Source organism: Drosophila novamexicana, unplaced genomic scaffold (genome assembly GCF_003285875.2).
Source record: "Drosophila novamexicana strain 15010-1031.04,08,12 unplaced genomic scaffold, DnovRS2.1 tig00000817-arrow-arrow-pilon, whole genome shotgun sequence".
Lineage (NCBI taxonomy): Eukaryota > Metazoa > Arthropoda > Insecta > Diptera > Drosophilidae > Drosophila > Drosophila novamexicana.
Window position 1 is genome coordinate 1,109,436 of NW_020824827.1, and position 16,539 is coordinate 1,125,974.

Sequence of the window (16,539 nt, forward strand, 5' to 3'; positions counted from 1 at the left end):
TTTATCCTGTTGTGTCTACAAATGCATAGGCATATAATTTCAGCTTCCGCCCACACCTCTGCGCCAGACCTTAAACTGTTTGCATTATTATTGTGGTCGTTATTCCCGTTGCTGTTCTGCGTGTCTGTGTGTGTGAGTGTGTGTGTCTGTTTGCAGTCCCCATTTTGACAGTTGCATTGCAATTACAATTTGAAAAGTGTATTTTGTAATTACACATATACAATGTATATGCATATATTCAGTAATTCGAACGTGCACGAAAGCTGACAATTTTGAGCGTTGACATCAATAAAACGATGCGATTGAAGAAAACTTTGTTAAATTAAGTGTATATTGGATTGAAAATAACAGAGCTTGCAGAAAGGGGTTGTAAAAGTCAAAGATATGTTTGCATTCATTCAATTGGAAAGATTTAACTAGACGTTAAGCAATTTTCAACTGTATGGAAGATAATTGGTCGTGTTTGCTGACAATGAGATAATCGATAAAACTCTAAAGCTGTTCAAAGTAAAGGTATATTAACTTGATATATTTATAAGTCGCTTGGAAGAACATAAAATCAAGTAAGCGTAATTAAATCAGCAGAGATATACTGTAACCAGCTTTTCTTATCCTGTAACCAACATATTCTTGTTGTGTGTGTTGAGTGTACAATGAAGGACGAAAGTAGCCCGAGGTATGCACACAAAATAGGGCTTAAAATCGATATTTATCGATGAACAAAACAGTTATCGATAGCTAAACTCATACTTAGAATCTTAATCGCTTACGATGCTAACGAATTATCGATGTGATTATCGTATGAGAGAATGTATATATATAAAAATATATCAATATTGATTGGAAATAATTATACGAGAACCTATTAAAGTTGGTGCCTGTCGAACCGATAACTTTTGAAATAAGCACATTTATGCCGATAGACGTTCCGATAAATTATGTACATAGTTTATAGATTGGAGGATGCCTTCGTTTGCCTGGTAAACACACTTGCACATCCGTTTAAGCCCTTGCTAGTTGGTACAGGGTATAAAAGGTCTCTAGAGTCTCAAAAATCCAAGCGATTATAAAGATTTCTTTGCTTAACGAGACTGCAGTAGTAGTGTCGGACATGCCTATGTATTATGCGATTCTGCCATTTTTATTCATTTAATTTAAATGGGTTCAGTTTCAAATAAAGCAATTCACATTTATAAGGAACGGAAGGGAACGGTTAAGCCAGGCCGTAAGCAATAAAAACTTTAGACTTAAATTATAAAAAATAAATTTAAAGCGCTTAGCTTAATCAATAGATACGACACGCTCCAGGCTCCGGCACATGACATAACACACACACACACGCATACACAGACCACGTACAGAGAAGCGCACACACATGAGGCACTTGGCCATGACTCTAAATGCAAATGTGTGCCCCTCTGGGGTCGCCGTCGTTTACGTTGTTACAGTGTGACGACACAAAATGAGGTTTCACAAGTGCCCTATAGGTACTGGCTGTGGCGCAGCCCAATAATGGAGTCACGTCGCACTTATGAAAAATATGCGATAATCCAAAGTATAAGTTACACAGGCTCAACCAGCCAAAAGGGCCCCACACTCCAAGACATTTCAGCATACTTGAAAAGTTGCTTATCAGTGCGACTCGAGCATTGCCAGCAATGAAAAGCGGCAAAGTCATTTCAAATGCTGGGCATATGTGTGGCAGATATGCCGAGTGTATGCCATACGATCAGCTCACATGCGAGACACACGTTGGGTAATTAGGCGCAAAACTTTTTAATTGGCGGCCACTGTACCGGGCCATAATTTGATAACCAAATATAATTTATATTTTTTTTCCTATTATTATTATTTTTATTTTGGTTTCATAAATTTGCATGGCATACAAATTCATTCACCTGCTGCCAGCCACATAAATGCACGTGCATTTCCCCCGGGCACGTGCTCAAAATGCGAAGTGAAATGCTCGAAAAAATAAATAAGAAGTATATATATATATACAAAAATATAAAAAAAAAAATAAAAGAAGGAAGCTGCGCAAATATTGCGTAACAAGCGGCGACGAACAATGGGAGGCGCTGGCCCAGATAATCAGGAAGTGGCAGCTTATTGAGCGTACATCAAAAATTGATTTGTGCGTGACCCGCGCCGTGCCACGCCCACCTTTTGAAAACAGCCGCAATCGATACAAGCTGCGTGCGTGATTGTTATTCGCGACGCTCGCATTTTCAAGCCAAACAATAATAATTCATAATCCTGGGCAAAGGCTTAACGCGACACATTTAAGCGTACTTCCTGCAGCTGTAACTGATAGCATTTTGTATCGTCATCCGCTCGCATTCGCCGGCGTTGCCCGTACCCATACCCGTGCCGTGCCTTGTCTCTTATCAATATGCAGGCGATTTAAGTGGGTTCATGTAAGCACACTCTCCCTTTCCCTTTCGCGCCACCCCACCCGCCCCTTTCGCCCTTTAGACACAACGTTTTTCTTTTCATAAATTTTTGAGTGACATTTTTGATGACACCGGAGCTTTGCGCCGTGTGCTCCGAAAAGTACAACCGTCTAAAGGCACCTGTCACCATGGCCAAATGTTGCGTGGCATACTAAAGCGCCAAGCGTTTAGATGTCAACACTGAACGCAGCAAGAAAAAAAAATAAAAACAAGTATGAGTGCTCTAGGCTGCAGCTACTCAGTGAGCAGATACTCTGTAATTCAGGGAGCAGCCTCTTTTAAAAAGTTCATTGTTATATAACATTTGTGCTTATTCTCCGATGCTTATGCGATTTGTAGAACTCAAAGATGACATTGTGATGTTTGCACATACTTAAAGTGAAGCTACATGCTTCAGAATGGAAAGGTATAAGAGTATCCAGAATGTTTAAGATTCTTATCTGTGTCTCCCAAGTTAATACTATATTTCAGATGTGCTTAAGAAACTGTATATCCAGCTCTTAGTATCTGGGACAGACGGGATCATTAAGTCGGATAGGTGGAGCATTGCTGGATCGTTTCTCTGCCATTTTTATAGACCTATTTCACCTTCATAAGCAAAACACTTATCAGCCAGATTAACGACAGCTTAAGGCTAAAGGATATATTAAAAAGCATTCAACTTACATATACCTTTAACTTAAATACATAAATACATAAATAGATACTAGCGCATTTCCAGTGAGCCTCATTGAATCCCATATCTATTTTTGTAATGTCTACAATGTAACCCGATCTGATTGGGAGTCTTTAAAAAAAAACATTTAGAAAGACTCTGCTAGGTTATGACAGAGCATATTCATTAGCCTGGCGTATATACCCGCTATGCCGTTGACACCTACGCGTAATAGACGTAATATGGGCGGGCAATCTTTTGGCATTGGCATTGGAGGCAGGCGTTGCCGCTGCTTAAGGAGATTATCTGTGAAAAGGTTACGCGTTATGCGTTATCACGTAACATAAAGCGTAATCTGGAGGCGCGTGGGATGGGTCTTTAAGTACATTGCCAAGTAGATTGCTGTTTAAAATTTGATGCATGCTCGCGATGCGTACCTCTGGCCTTCTATTTAAACAGAGAAGCCAGAACGCAAGAACTTTAAACAGAGCCTAACCTTGAGCTGCTTAAAGTTATTTCATTTTTTGGGCTAAAATCAATTGTGCCCATTTTTTTTTTTATATTCAATTTGAACAAAGCTAATATAGCGAATGTGCGGATTGTTTGGACTGCGAGCCTGTCATGTCGTCTTGGTGGATGCGGCTTTTGGGGAAGACGACACTGCGCGATTTATGCGCCTTACTTGCCTTAAGCCTCAAAGTATGCTACATAAGCTGCCGAGGCGTCGACTGTGGGCCGCATATGTTTGGCACTTCGGTAAGCTGAAATTCAAATTTTTACTTCGTTGCGTACCTGGCCCCAGCCCCCTCAAAAAAGGGGTTGGCTTAAATGCGCCACACCATTTGTCAGTGTAATAAAATCAAACACAGCAGCTCGCTCCCAGCTAACCTCAAAAACCGTACAGCACGTTGGCGTTAACAGTTTTCGGTTGAGGTGGGGTCGGCGGTGGGAGGGCTACGGCAAAGGCTATTGGGAATTTTATATTGGGCCACGCATTTGTAGCTTTTGGCTTGGGCATTACCTTGAGCGCTTTTTGAAGTTTTCACATTTATTTCACTTGCCTCTGGCTCTGGCAGATTTCAGCCAATCTTTGTAATTGTATGCACTTCGTTTTAATGCGCTTTCGTGTCACTTCGAGAACCTGCCACGCCCGGTCTGCACCACCCCGAAGCACATGTCGATATATATATATATATATATATGTGTGTGTGTATATATTTTTTATGTTCTCAATTTATTGCCGCAATTTCTCGCGCCCGCCACCAAATGCAAATGTAAACTCTACGCGACCGCCGATGTTTACATTAGTTATCGGGCGGCTTATTTATGGCTATATAGCCGCGGCACCTTCACTTGGCACAGAGTGCTTCTTTAAAAATGAGCCCGCGACTACCGGCCAAGTGCCTATTAAATTAAGTTTAGTGCCGCGATATGGCCAAGCCTTTGTCTAAACAAACAAGGCAGCGGCAAGCGTGGGTTGGATGTGAATTGGGATTGGGAACGGGGTTTGCTTTGAGAAATCACCAAATAATTGCGACGCTTACACTTTGTTGCTGCACTGGGCTGACGCTTATCTCTCTTGGCAACATTTGCAACTACAGCTACAAAATGGGGCAAGCTACGTTGCCTTATTCCTATGGGAACGGCCGGCGACAAATTACAAATTCAACAAGCGCCAAGTGGACAACCCTCATTAATTTCGGACCCTGTGCGGTGCCGAGGGTGTCGAGAAGCACAGCTGAAAAGTTTTCTATTAAAATTAATAATGTTGCTTAAAACAAAACAGCAACAACAACAGCAACGACAACAATTACAGCCAGCCAACGAGCAAGGAGCCAACGAGCTTGTTGAAAAAGTGTCGCACAGCATGAGCCAAGTTTTGAGACCCTAATAAGTTGCGCGGTTTGCCCTTGTAGACCGTTAAATATTTATCAACAACGACGTCAATAAATGTTCAAAAGAAAATGGCCCATGGTGTCCATATACAACAACAAGGTGGCAAGTGACCCCCGAGCGCAAAGGGTTAATATTCAGCAACACTGTCCAACATGAAAGTTGCTCATTAAACAGTTTCCCACAGCGAGGCATGCAAATCAGAGCAGCTTTCTGATTAAGAAAAGTATAAAATAAAACTCAGCTGATATGTTGATAATAATTAATATGATATAATACTAACATAGAAAATTTTTAGCATTTTGGGAATGTGTTAAACAAAAGACATCATGTTAAGATCGTATTACTTTATAAACAATTTATTAAAATAAATATATTATATCTGAGAATAGAAGACATTCTCCTCACTGACAGAATGATTGACGCAGCAGTGACTGACTGTTTTATTGACTGACGATGATAAGTATATCTACTGACGTTTCTTTCAAGAGTATTAATACTCATTAGTTAGGTTTTATGGTAAATTCGAGCTCAAGTTGGAAGAAAAAGGTGCTCACAATTTTAAAAAAAAACCTCAAGCCTGTGCAGCTTAGATACCCGAGAGTCGGACTAGCATGCGAGAGATAGCCGGTTCAAATTCAGCTTAAATCGTCAATTTTTATATAGGTTTATTACATTTTCATAACAGAAGAAAAAATAAAAAGTAATAAATTATTTGACATCCATGAACCCAAATTCAAATTTGCTTAATATATATATATATATGATATACCGGTCTCTGCTTGGATTAAGTTTAAGGTTCTTTCGGTTCGGGTTGCAGCCTTTCATTTTTTCCATTTCCTACTTTATAAATATATTTCTTTGATATGCATATACCCGTATAAAGTCCCGCATAGTCAAAGCCTAGCTGCTTTCATCTGCAATACGTGTTGAATTTGAAAATTCCACAGATGGTTTTCATTTGAAACTGTTGAAGCTCCCCAAGTTTGTTAAGGATTTGAAGTGCGCTGTGTCGCCCAGCTACAAAAAGTAAATGTGAATGAGTGCGTACTGCTCGTATTGCTTTGTTTTCTGGAAATTATTCATTTTGCTGTGGCAACACATTGCCCATGTCAAAAGCGTGTAGAACAATCCACCTCGCCCGACCTGCTGTTTCACTTGTAATTGAATCGCGCAGCCACCCTCGAATGAGGGGACATGCGACTGCTTCACTCGAACATCAAGTAAAATAATTAGCATTATGCTATTTTGTTTGTTTGTGCGGTAAGTATTACAATAGCACCAGGTCTTGCTCTGGTCCTAGACGGTGCGGGGCGTATTACTTTTAGTTAATTAATTGAGTTGCTCGTTATGAATTCATCATGCAGCAGGACAGATATCAAGTTGTCCAAATAACCGCAGGTAACGAAAACGATCAAAAACTGCCCTTTACAAACAAATACAAATTCTTTTGATACCACAAAACCGATTGAAAATGTGTATAAGGGGTGGCATATTTTTGTGCAAATGTATGTAACATACAGAAGGTGCTTTAACGAAGTCCTTAAGGGGAATGTGCTTAATGTGAACGACATGGAAGATAGAAAAGCTAGAGAAATGAAACTAAAAGTATAGACTCTTCTATAACATATGTATACAAAATTGTTTGATACCCATCCCTGTATTCATATCGATAGATATCGATTATTATTATCGATAAATCTCGATTATTATCGATATATATAAACTTTATTATATTTGTAAAAGCTATATGGATCTATATTATACAATAATACAGCTTAAGAATACTTCACTTCTTCATATTCAACACAAGATAGGAAAAATTGTATTATTTAAAACCTTGCGCCTCGCTACACTTAGACTTTTATATGCGATATTTAAGTCCTGGTTCCATTCATATATATCGTATCATAAACAGCGAAGTTAATCAAGAATTCATATTCCACATGTGCTTGTTTGTACGTGTATATTAGTATGTGCATATAGATAGCATATCTTCTAGTCGGGCACTCCCGACTAAACCACTTTTACTTGCTATAAATAGCTATGTTTGTGTATGTGTGTAAGTAGATGCTTTAATTTAACTACGCCCAAATATTTGAGTCAATTTTCAAGTGCCCCGAGACTTGGCCTTTGTCTTTGCGAGCGGTATGTAAATAGCGCCTGGGTAAACAAAAGATGCAAACAAGCAAAAGAGCAGGAAAAGCGACGAGTATGGACGATTTGGGGCTGGGCGGGTGTTTGGCTGGGAAAACAATCAAAGAAATTAGCAAACAGCGAGAACAGCAAGCAATAAAAGCACAAGCAAGAGAGAGACAGAGAGAGAGAGAGAGAGAGAGGGGGGGGGGGGGGGGGAGAGATGCGGAAGGGCATAACGCAATGCAACTACATAAATAATTTAATATTTCCACTTCACTTGCTGCGCTGCTTTCTGCTCTTTTCTTAAACTTATTTTGGCCTCTTTTGTTTCGCCCATTTTTGTGATATTTTTTTTATTTTTTTGCTTTTGTTTGCACTTCTTACTGTTCGCTGCGATGCTAGCAAAATAAGCAATCGAATGCTCAGTTAAATGTAAGAAAAATCAATTTTCCAAACAATTTTACTGCTAACCCTTCGGGCCCCGCCCCGCGCAGTTCATATGCCCCTCAGCTGCCATTTTGTTATGGGTTTTTATGCACTTGTCACCGGCTGCGGGCAATGCTCTTCCTTTCTTCTTCTCTTGTTTTTTTTAACATTTCTTTGATTTTTTGTCAACTCTTCGTTTTTTGGTTGTTCTTTCATGTCAGAGGAGGCAAATCAGGAGCAGAGCAAAATCAATCGCCAAATCACTTCAGTGCGTTGTTCCATATCAACGCAGTGCACGTTGCCGGCGTTTAGTTTAATATTTTTGTTGCCTTTCAAGGGTATTCCAATTTTGTCGCGCAATATGTAACGCACTCAAGCAAAACGAGTGGGATATGCGCATATTCCAGAATTTACAGATGAGCTGTTTCCATATAAAATTTGTTTTTTCTTCTTATACTTGACAAAGATTTTCCACTTTAGTTTAATCGGAAATGGAGCAGACAATCATAGATTTATTTGCATGAAAAGTTGAATAGTTTCCCCATTCAAGCCTCCTTTTTATATCGCTCGATTAGAATTCATTGGTTAACATTACGTTTCTGCATAAAATATTTGTAAAATATAAATATTACAGACTTAATGTTACCTAGCAGAAGCTGAGTTTTTAACTTTCTAAAAGATTTCAGATTCAGCTTATGTGTATTTAAAAATGTTGGCAAAATAGGATATATGCATATATAGCATAATCTATATCTACATAAGAGTTTGTGCTGACTGACAAATTTGCTTGCGAGACGAATAAAAATACCTACACTTGGCTAAGTTTCGTGAAGAGTCCAATTACTGTGTCAATTAATACACCTTGTATCAAGAGCATTAGCTCTTCGGCACACCTTGACTAGGTCTGTGTGTTGTTTTTGTTATGCTTTTGTCTTTAGCTTATTGTTTGCCTTTTCAGCTGCTTCGATTGCTGCTGTTGTTTTGCATTGTTTGCTCACCGAACCACTCTGCCCAAAATGGCTGGCTAACGATTCCTCGGGGCCCGATTTGGAGAGTAGCCATTGGAGAGAGGAAAAAAATAAGAGATAAGCGCACAGCTACAGCTCGGACTTGCCGCCCCCGCTCGAACCCAGACTCCAACTCGGACTCGAACTCGGACCCGGACTGCGGCGTTAGGCGCTTCAATTGTGTCACGCATGCACGCACGTTGCTTCCGTTTTTCCGGTTGCCGGGTTTGCTATTTTTTCCTGCTTGTTTTCGCCTGCTCGCTGCTACTTAAAAACCAAAAGCAAATAAAGAGCAATGCAAAAGGAGAAGAAAAAAAATAGAACCAAAAGCAGCGACAGACTGGAAAATTTGCATGTTTAGAATGTTTGGACATGTTGAAATCTTCTTGGGAGTTCCTCGTTCTTACCATCATTTTTTTTTTTTGGCTCTTTTTTGTGCTTTCCGCTTGAAACTGAAATTTGCATTTGACAGTGACGTAGAAGTTTTCCATGGAACGCAGACTTTGGGGCAGGAGTTGCTAACAATGTAACATATATCTATTACAAAATATGGACGAACCAGCGAGGGTATTGAAATAAAGAACACCTAAAAACTAGCTAAGAATTTAACATATTTCATGCTCTGGCATATTTCTGAACAAAATTCCTCCCAGCTACGCCCCATATAAAACTCTGCTAACACATTCGTCTGAAGTGTAAACATGCAAAATTCTGGAAAAGGCAAAAAAATTACAAATTTAGAATATTGCAATCATGTGCAACCGGCTGCATAATACTCGCTCGGCCTCCAATAAAAGCTTTGAATAGATAATGAACCAAATATATAGGATATATATCTATTTGCCACAAATAATTTGAATTTATTTATTATGCTCATCATAAGTATTCAATGCAAGCTATAAAGCTATTAAGCTATAAAACTATCGAAGACTAGAGGAAATTACCCTTCACATTGATCTACGATTCGACAACAGGGCGGGCATTGAAACTAATATACTCTTTTTAGTTAGTGAACGAGTATGAAAAGAATTGTTTGCCACAAAACGTAGCAAAGAAAAACAAAGCGAAACACAAACACAAACATGCACACACACACACACACACATATACAGCCAGTCAGGTGGGCACGTGTTATTGCATTTTGAGGTGATTTACATAGATATTTGCAATCGTAGGCAGCAGCAGCAAGTAGTTGTTGCCTCTTGGCATTAGTGCAAAACCAAGACAAAATATTGATTGTGCGCAGTCAAAAGTAATAAGTGGAAAAGTTGGACTATGACTAGTTCTGGATGTTTATCTGGAGGCTATTGCCAAGTCATAAGCGGAAGATGCTAAACAAATTTAAAGCGCCACAAGCGCCCGAAGGTCATGTTGTCATTTCCTGAGCAGCAGCAGCAAAAGCAACAGCAGCGACTCAATGGCAGCAGTTGCCAGCAGAGGCAGCTGCCACCGGATGCTGGGGGAAGCTTGTGCTACAGTTAAAAGTTCAATTTGCGGCATGGCGGCGGCGGCTGTTACACGCTCAAGCACACACACACACACGCACACACCCGCACACCCGCACACTCGCACATGCATATGCGAACGAGGGCCAATTGAAGCGTAAGAAACAGCAGTAGAAACCAGCAGCCGCAGCAAACAGCAAAAGGAAATTTTGCGTTAAATTATTACTTTCCGTTTATGCAAAGCATTTGAGAGTTCGCCCACTTTGCTTTGCCATTGGGTTGTCTTATGTTTTGTATTGTCAACCATCCACCCAGCTAAAGGATGGGGGCGTACTGCTGCGGCATGCGGTTGGCTGCCTCGGTGCGAATTAGTATGTGCGACAAGCAAGGAAATTGCAATAGCATCTCATGATGCCACTAAATGCACTGAAAGGGCGCTGGCAACAACCAACAACAAGGCCAACAACAACAGCACAAAACAACAAGTTAGAGTACTCCAAACGGGGAGTGCACGACTAACAGATAGCCTTTACCCAGCCACATGCAGCCGCTCGTAACCTTCTAGCTAACTTCCAAATACATCTTCCCATACATCTTTCCATATATCTTCCCATACATCTTCCCAAACATCTGATAGTATGAAAAGTATATTCTGTATTAACTCATATGATCCGGATCTAGATCGCATCGACTATTGCTATCCTCCTTTATGTCTAGTCGGAGAGCTCTCCCCATCTGCCTACTATATATAAATTCACAACAAACGACCCTTTATAGCCATATGCAGGGTATAGCAAGCGGCAGCGCCTAGGCCAGATTGGCAAAAGAAGCGCTTGGAAAGAGAGAAAAAAATTCATTTGCTGCATTTGCGAAAAATGTTCATGCTGTCAGTAAGCGCGGGATGGGCTGAGGCCAGAACTAAAGCTGCAAACGGTATGCCATTTGAAAGGACACACATATGGGAAGAGGGGATGCAGTAAGGGTATGGGGGCGGGAGGCGTGGAGCGCGCATAAATGTAGGCAGCCAGCCAGCCAGCATATTGCACAAAAGGCAAGGCAACGGGAGCAGCTGGCACTAACTGAAATGAAACGAAACGTAACGTGGAAATTGCAGGCGCCGACGCCGACGCTGAGGAAGCCGCTGTCGCTGCGGCTATTGTTGTTGTTGCCTCTATGGAAATGCATTTTAAAGTAAACGGCGCGCTTTTGTCATTTTAATTTTGTGGATTTTCCACATTTTCATTTGCAGCATTGCCACAAAAAAAAAGCCGTCCAAGGTTAGTTGGAAAGAAATGTGTTTTAATTGAAAATGTTCTAGTCAGTTGCTGTGCTTAATTGTAGGCGTGGCCTGGCAGCTGTAGGCACTTAAGTAACTGAGACAGCCAACTATGCAGTGTACACAAACTAAGCCAGGCACACACACACACACACACTCGTACACACACACACGGGCGCACACTGTGCTGCCATTTATCTTGCTCAAGGTAATAAAATGTCTATAATTAGTCATTTAATATACAGATTTCCGTTTTGCGTCAGGAGGCAAAAACTTTTGCCAAGCCGCAAGGCAGCAGCAGCACAAAAAAAAAAAACAAAAAAGAACTGCTGTGTTTAAGCAGCCGAAGATTTAATACCCTTGCATTGGGTTGGTTGTTATTGTTTCCATCAAAATAAAACTCTTTCAAATTGAAGTTAAATTAACTAAATGATAAAGTAGTTCGATGCTAGTCAAATGTTTTGTCACTTAAAGCTTCCGACTTTTATTAATATATATTCAAAACACAAAAAGTTTATCTCTTAGAAAATCGATTCTGGAAGGTTAATATTTGACATATAAATAGTTGTCTGAGGTCCAAAATATATAGATAATACATGTATATAGGAACATATATAGGAAAGCCCGTTCTTACTGCCTTTTCATAAAATAGCTTTAAAAAACAAATCTAACATATAATACAATAAATAAATTGTTGCCGGATTTTCCAGTCTGTAGTATTTCCAATGTATCATTTTGCATGCTGATATATATTTAAATGTACTTTATAGGTTCGAAGATGAGTCCTTTACATTACACGCTTCATGACATAATTAAAACTCTTAATAACTTTTATGCCCAACAGGCACTTATTCGACTGATTATTCCTATATTCGTACCTATATGATATACTAGTCAAATCACACTGAAACTAATAAATGCCGAGTTAGGATAACATTTTTTTATAAACAAAAAAGTTTTTCATAGTAGGTAACTTCTATGGAAGCTATACAATATAGTTGTCCGATCCGGTTCCGACACCTGCAATAGAAAGACTCTCTGCAAAGTTCAATGAAGAACGCTTCAAGACTTAGAGACAAGTTGGCATGGAATCAATCGAAAGGACATGGCTAGCTCACCTGGGCACCTGATACTGATCAGGAATATATATATAATATAGGTGTTATACAACCCTAGACAAAATAATAAAACCCGCTGCAAGGGTATACGAAAAAAAAAAAAACAAACAGAAAAAAATGAGCACAAATGTAGGGGAAAGTTTTTACATGGACAGACGGAGACGGAGACGGAGAGACGCGAAGTCGGTGAGCGGTGTATTGGGAGTCCATATGATGAGTGGTGCTTCATAGTCTGGCTTGTAGCTTGTGTGGGGTTATTTAAGCACAGCAAATGATAAACTACTAAGCGGCAGACTACGAGCCGGTGCTCGAGTGGCGAACCTAAATAAATGTGCAATTAAGAGCTGCTCACTTTACCGTTGGACCGCACAATTTGCAGCCAACTTTTGCCACGCTCTGCACACGTATAAGCACTAGGTGGGCGGGTGTGCATGTGTGTGTGTGTGTGTGTGTGTGTGTGTTGCGCACTTTTAACGTAATATGCCGTTTGGCTGCCTGAGCTATGAGCATTTTTATAATAAATCTTGGCGCTTCCGTTTTTGGTTTGCAAACTTCCTGTTGGCAACGGACCCAAACACCATCTTGGCCAGAAGAACATGGAGTTTCTTTTGATACCCAGCCAAGGCAGACAGCGCAGCCCGGACAGCACACACACACACAGACAGAGCGTGATTTGCACGCAACATATGGACTGCCTGGTCTGGACTTGTGTCAGCATGTGAACCTCTGCCAGAGCCGGGCGTGAAATAGCAGACGCTGTCTTGGCAACGCTTTGCTGGGGCCCCAACTTGGTCAACTTGCTTGAAGAAATAAATCTTGGATGTATTCGTTTTATTTTTTTTTTACCTTGCAGTCTCCCTGCAGCCTGATCGCCCTGCCGCAGCAGGCGAAACTTATTGCGTATACGCCACCGTCCGTTTGTGCCTTTAAACAACGGCTTTAAGCTTTATTGTATTGTGTTACACGTGTTTTCTTAAGCATTTACATAATAAAGCATACCTTTTTTTTTGGTTCTTTTCTTCATTTCGGCACGCACTTTTTATTGGTTATTGTTTGCGCGACTGACATTTTAACGAGCACTCGAATAAAATTTAATGCCCTTTTGAATGATTTTCATGTTGTTATTGTTGCTGTTGCGGCAAGGGCTTGATCGATATTGAGGCCAAAAGCGCCCAGTTAACAATCATCTACCACTCACTCGTAATGGCCAATATTCTACGTGTTTATGTGGCGACTTTAAGGTCATAACCAGGCAACCAGGCAAAATGCACAGCAAATTGTTCAAATTGTATGCAACAAAAAGAACAACAGGCGGGACTACTCCGACTAGGAGATACTCTGAACACAGCCCCAAGCTGCTGTCCTATATATTCTAACTTCCCTTTTAACAGACGCAAAAACAAAGGCTGTTCTTCATCTTCACCTAATTACAGGCTATGGGTAAAATGTTCTTGATGCGGTGTTTGTTGTTTAATCTTTCTGAAACTCGCTTAGCTTAAATATGGCATACATTAGTGTGCATATACTAAAGTTCATAACTATAACCCTACCAGAAGTTGTTTGATTTTGGGTAATACGCTGTGAGGAATCCAAACATAATTTGATTCTGTGTGCACTCTAAGATACTTACATTTTAAATTTGGAGTGTCAAGCTCAGAAAATTTTCAATATATATACAAAAACCAGGATATGGGCATTAGAATATCAACCGATATTCTAGGGGGAGATACGTTTAAGATTTCATTCTTTGTAATCGAAGCCTTAAAAAAGACAGACAAATCAGTCAAAACTGACTTGATTATTTATGCCACTTAATAATATATAATATATATTTTATGTGGCTGTAGACGACTTCTCATTCCTGTTACAACAATTTGCACAAAAACAATTTACTCTCTTTAACCAACTTCAATGGGTTCAGGACATAAAAATGTGACGCATGCATAAGGACAAAAAATCTGCACAATGAATGAAAGCAAGTCGGAATGTATTTGAGCGTAGATGGAATGAAAACACAGTTCACGATATTGCTGTGCTTCAATATAATGACAAATAAGCTGACCACCAACCATTGAATACAATAAGTCTGAGAAAAAGAAGTGCATGACAGAGTCATTGGGTCACCAAATGCGTAAGCTTATAGAATAGTTATGATGACATTCCTTGATAGTTAACTGTAGTTAACAATAAGAATGTGCACGGCAAAGAGAATGCTTGAAAAGCAAACAAATAAACGAGAGTAATGGGAGTCCGATAAAATAAAAGCGTGTCCCTAAATATGGCACGAATGAAGCTGAGTTTTACGTGTCGCTCCAGCGAAAGAGCTCCAAGACCACGCGCAAGTCGCCTGTCCCTTGGCATCAACATCAAAGCAATAATTTGCTTAGCAAAGATATTAACATTTATAATATGCAAGATACTTGAGAGATGTACGCACTACTTTTTCCACAGTTTAAGATTTGTACGCTGTTGCTGTTCATTTTATTATTATTTTTATTTTTGTTGTAATCTCGGGGCCTCTGTCCAGCCAGCCTGATTGTCAACCAGTTCAGTTGAGAGTGTCCAAAGTGTGTGGGCTGCTTCAAAGTATCGCCTGGAGCGCTGGCTCGTGGCTGTTTCTCAAAACAAAATTAGAGGCAAAGGCAACAGCAACAGCAACAGCAACAATAACAACAGAAAAACAGAGAAAAATTGTAATGCAAATTTAATTAGGTTTTAAGTGCTTTAGCGACGTCTAAGACGACCAAGTTGTTTGTTGTTGTTGCTGCTGCTGCTGCTGTTGCCGTTGTTGTTTCTTGTCAAATATTTACTTTGAAAGCGGCGCAAAATAATCAGAAAGGTTGCCCACCAACGGCTCTGCGTGCGCCCGCGTCCAACAAAAAAAGCAAAGGTGGAAATGAATTTTTTTTCGCGCTGTGTTTTAAAACAGTTTAAAGTTATTACGACCTGGGCTACGTGGGCGGGCAAATTGATTTGGCTAAGAAAAGTTTAAAGCGCAGCCCAGAATGCAAACAACAGTGAATGTGTTTGCCAAACGTGGCGTATACATAATATACGCAACTAACTTTTGCTAAAAAGTCAAAGCTAATTTGCGTTCTGGACCCGCATCAAAAGTTGCCCCCAATTTCAATATCGAGAATGCCAGCGATTCGCAATGCATAAAACCCAAATTGGTTTATTGTCTGTGAGGCGCGCAAAAAGTTTTGTCAATGAAAGTTTTTAGCGTCCATGCAATATGCAAATATTTGCGCAACTTTATTAAAATTCATTTTTGTCATTCATTGTCAGGCATACGAATGTGCTGTGTGTGTGTGTGTGTTAGTGTGTGCCTACATGTGTGTTGATCTAAAAACTCTTGACAATAGTTTTGCCAAGTTGTTACTTTCATGGCGGGCGCGCAAAGCATGCAAAGAATTTTATGCTAAGCGGCAATAATTGCAAATTCCAGTGCAACCGCACACACACCACACACACACACCGCGCGCACACACACACACAACTTGTCGAAAACTTTGGCGTTGTCTAACTGTCTACAAATCGCAGAGCTTTGCCAAAATCTTTGCCAAAATGTTTGCCCATAGACATTTTTGCAGCCAAAACTTTGAAGCGCACATAAGTATGCAATAGTTTTTTCGGCATGCGCCCACATTGCATGCGGTCGATGGGCGTGTTGCACACATCGTAATCCACCACGCAAATGGGCAGGGTATGTGCGCGGCGTTGGCTAAAAAATTAAAATTGTCGAATCATTGATTTAATGAACATGATAGCCCGCTGAGCGTGCAATTTTTTGCTGTGCTGCCACAAAAAACTGAATAATTAAAACAAGTCGAATTTCAATTGAAAGTGTTTGCGACAGCGCGATACTCTGTTTCCAAAAGCAAACACCAGTAAAAAAAAAAAAGAGGCCTTTTGAGTCAAGTACAATTGAAACTATATGAAGAGCATTTGCTTTGACACTGTATCAGAACGTTTTACATTTTTGGGCTTAAAATTACGCTATAAAAAACTTGCACCTAAAATTATTTTCCCAGAACCAATATACTCCTTTTTCGCTGCGGCTAACAGAGTATATTGAAACACAGTTTTAATTGGCGGGCTAAAAGGCTTTCATAAATGCTTCAATT

The 16,539-nt window shown here is 40.1% G+C and overlaps 1 protein-coding gene across 1 annotated transcript in view; it reads left to right on the top strand.

Moving 5' to 3' along the window:
* The window catches only part of LOC115764158, a 122,874-nt gene that overhangs the window by 43,062 nt on the left and 63,273 nt on the right, over window positions 1-16,539 (top strand). The window lies entirely within an intron of this gene.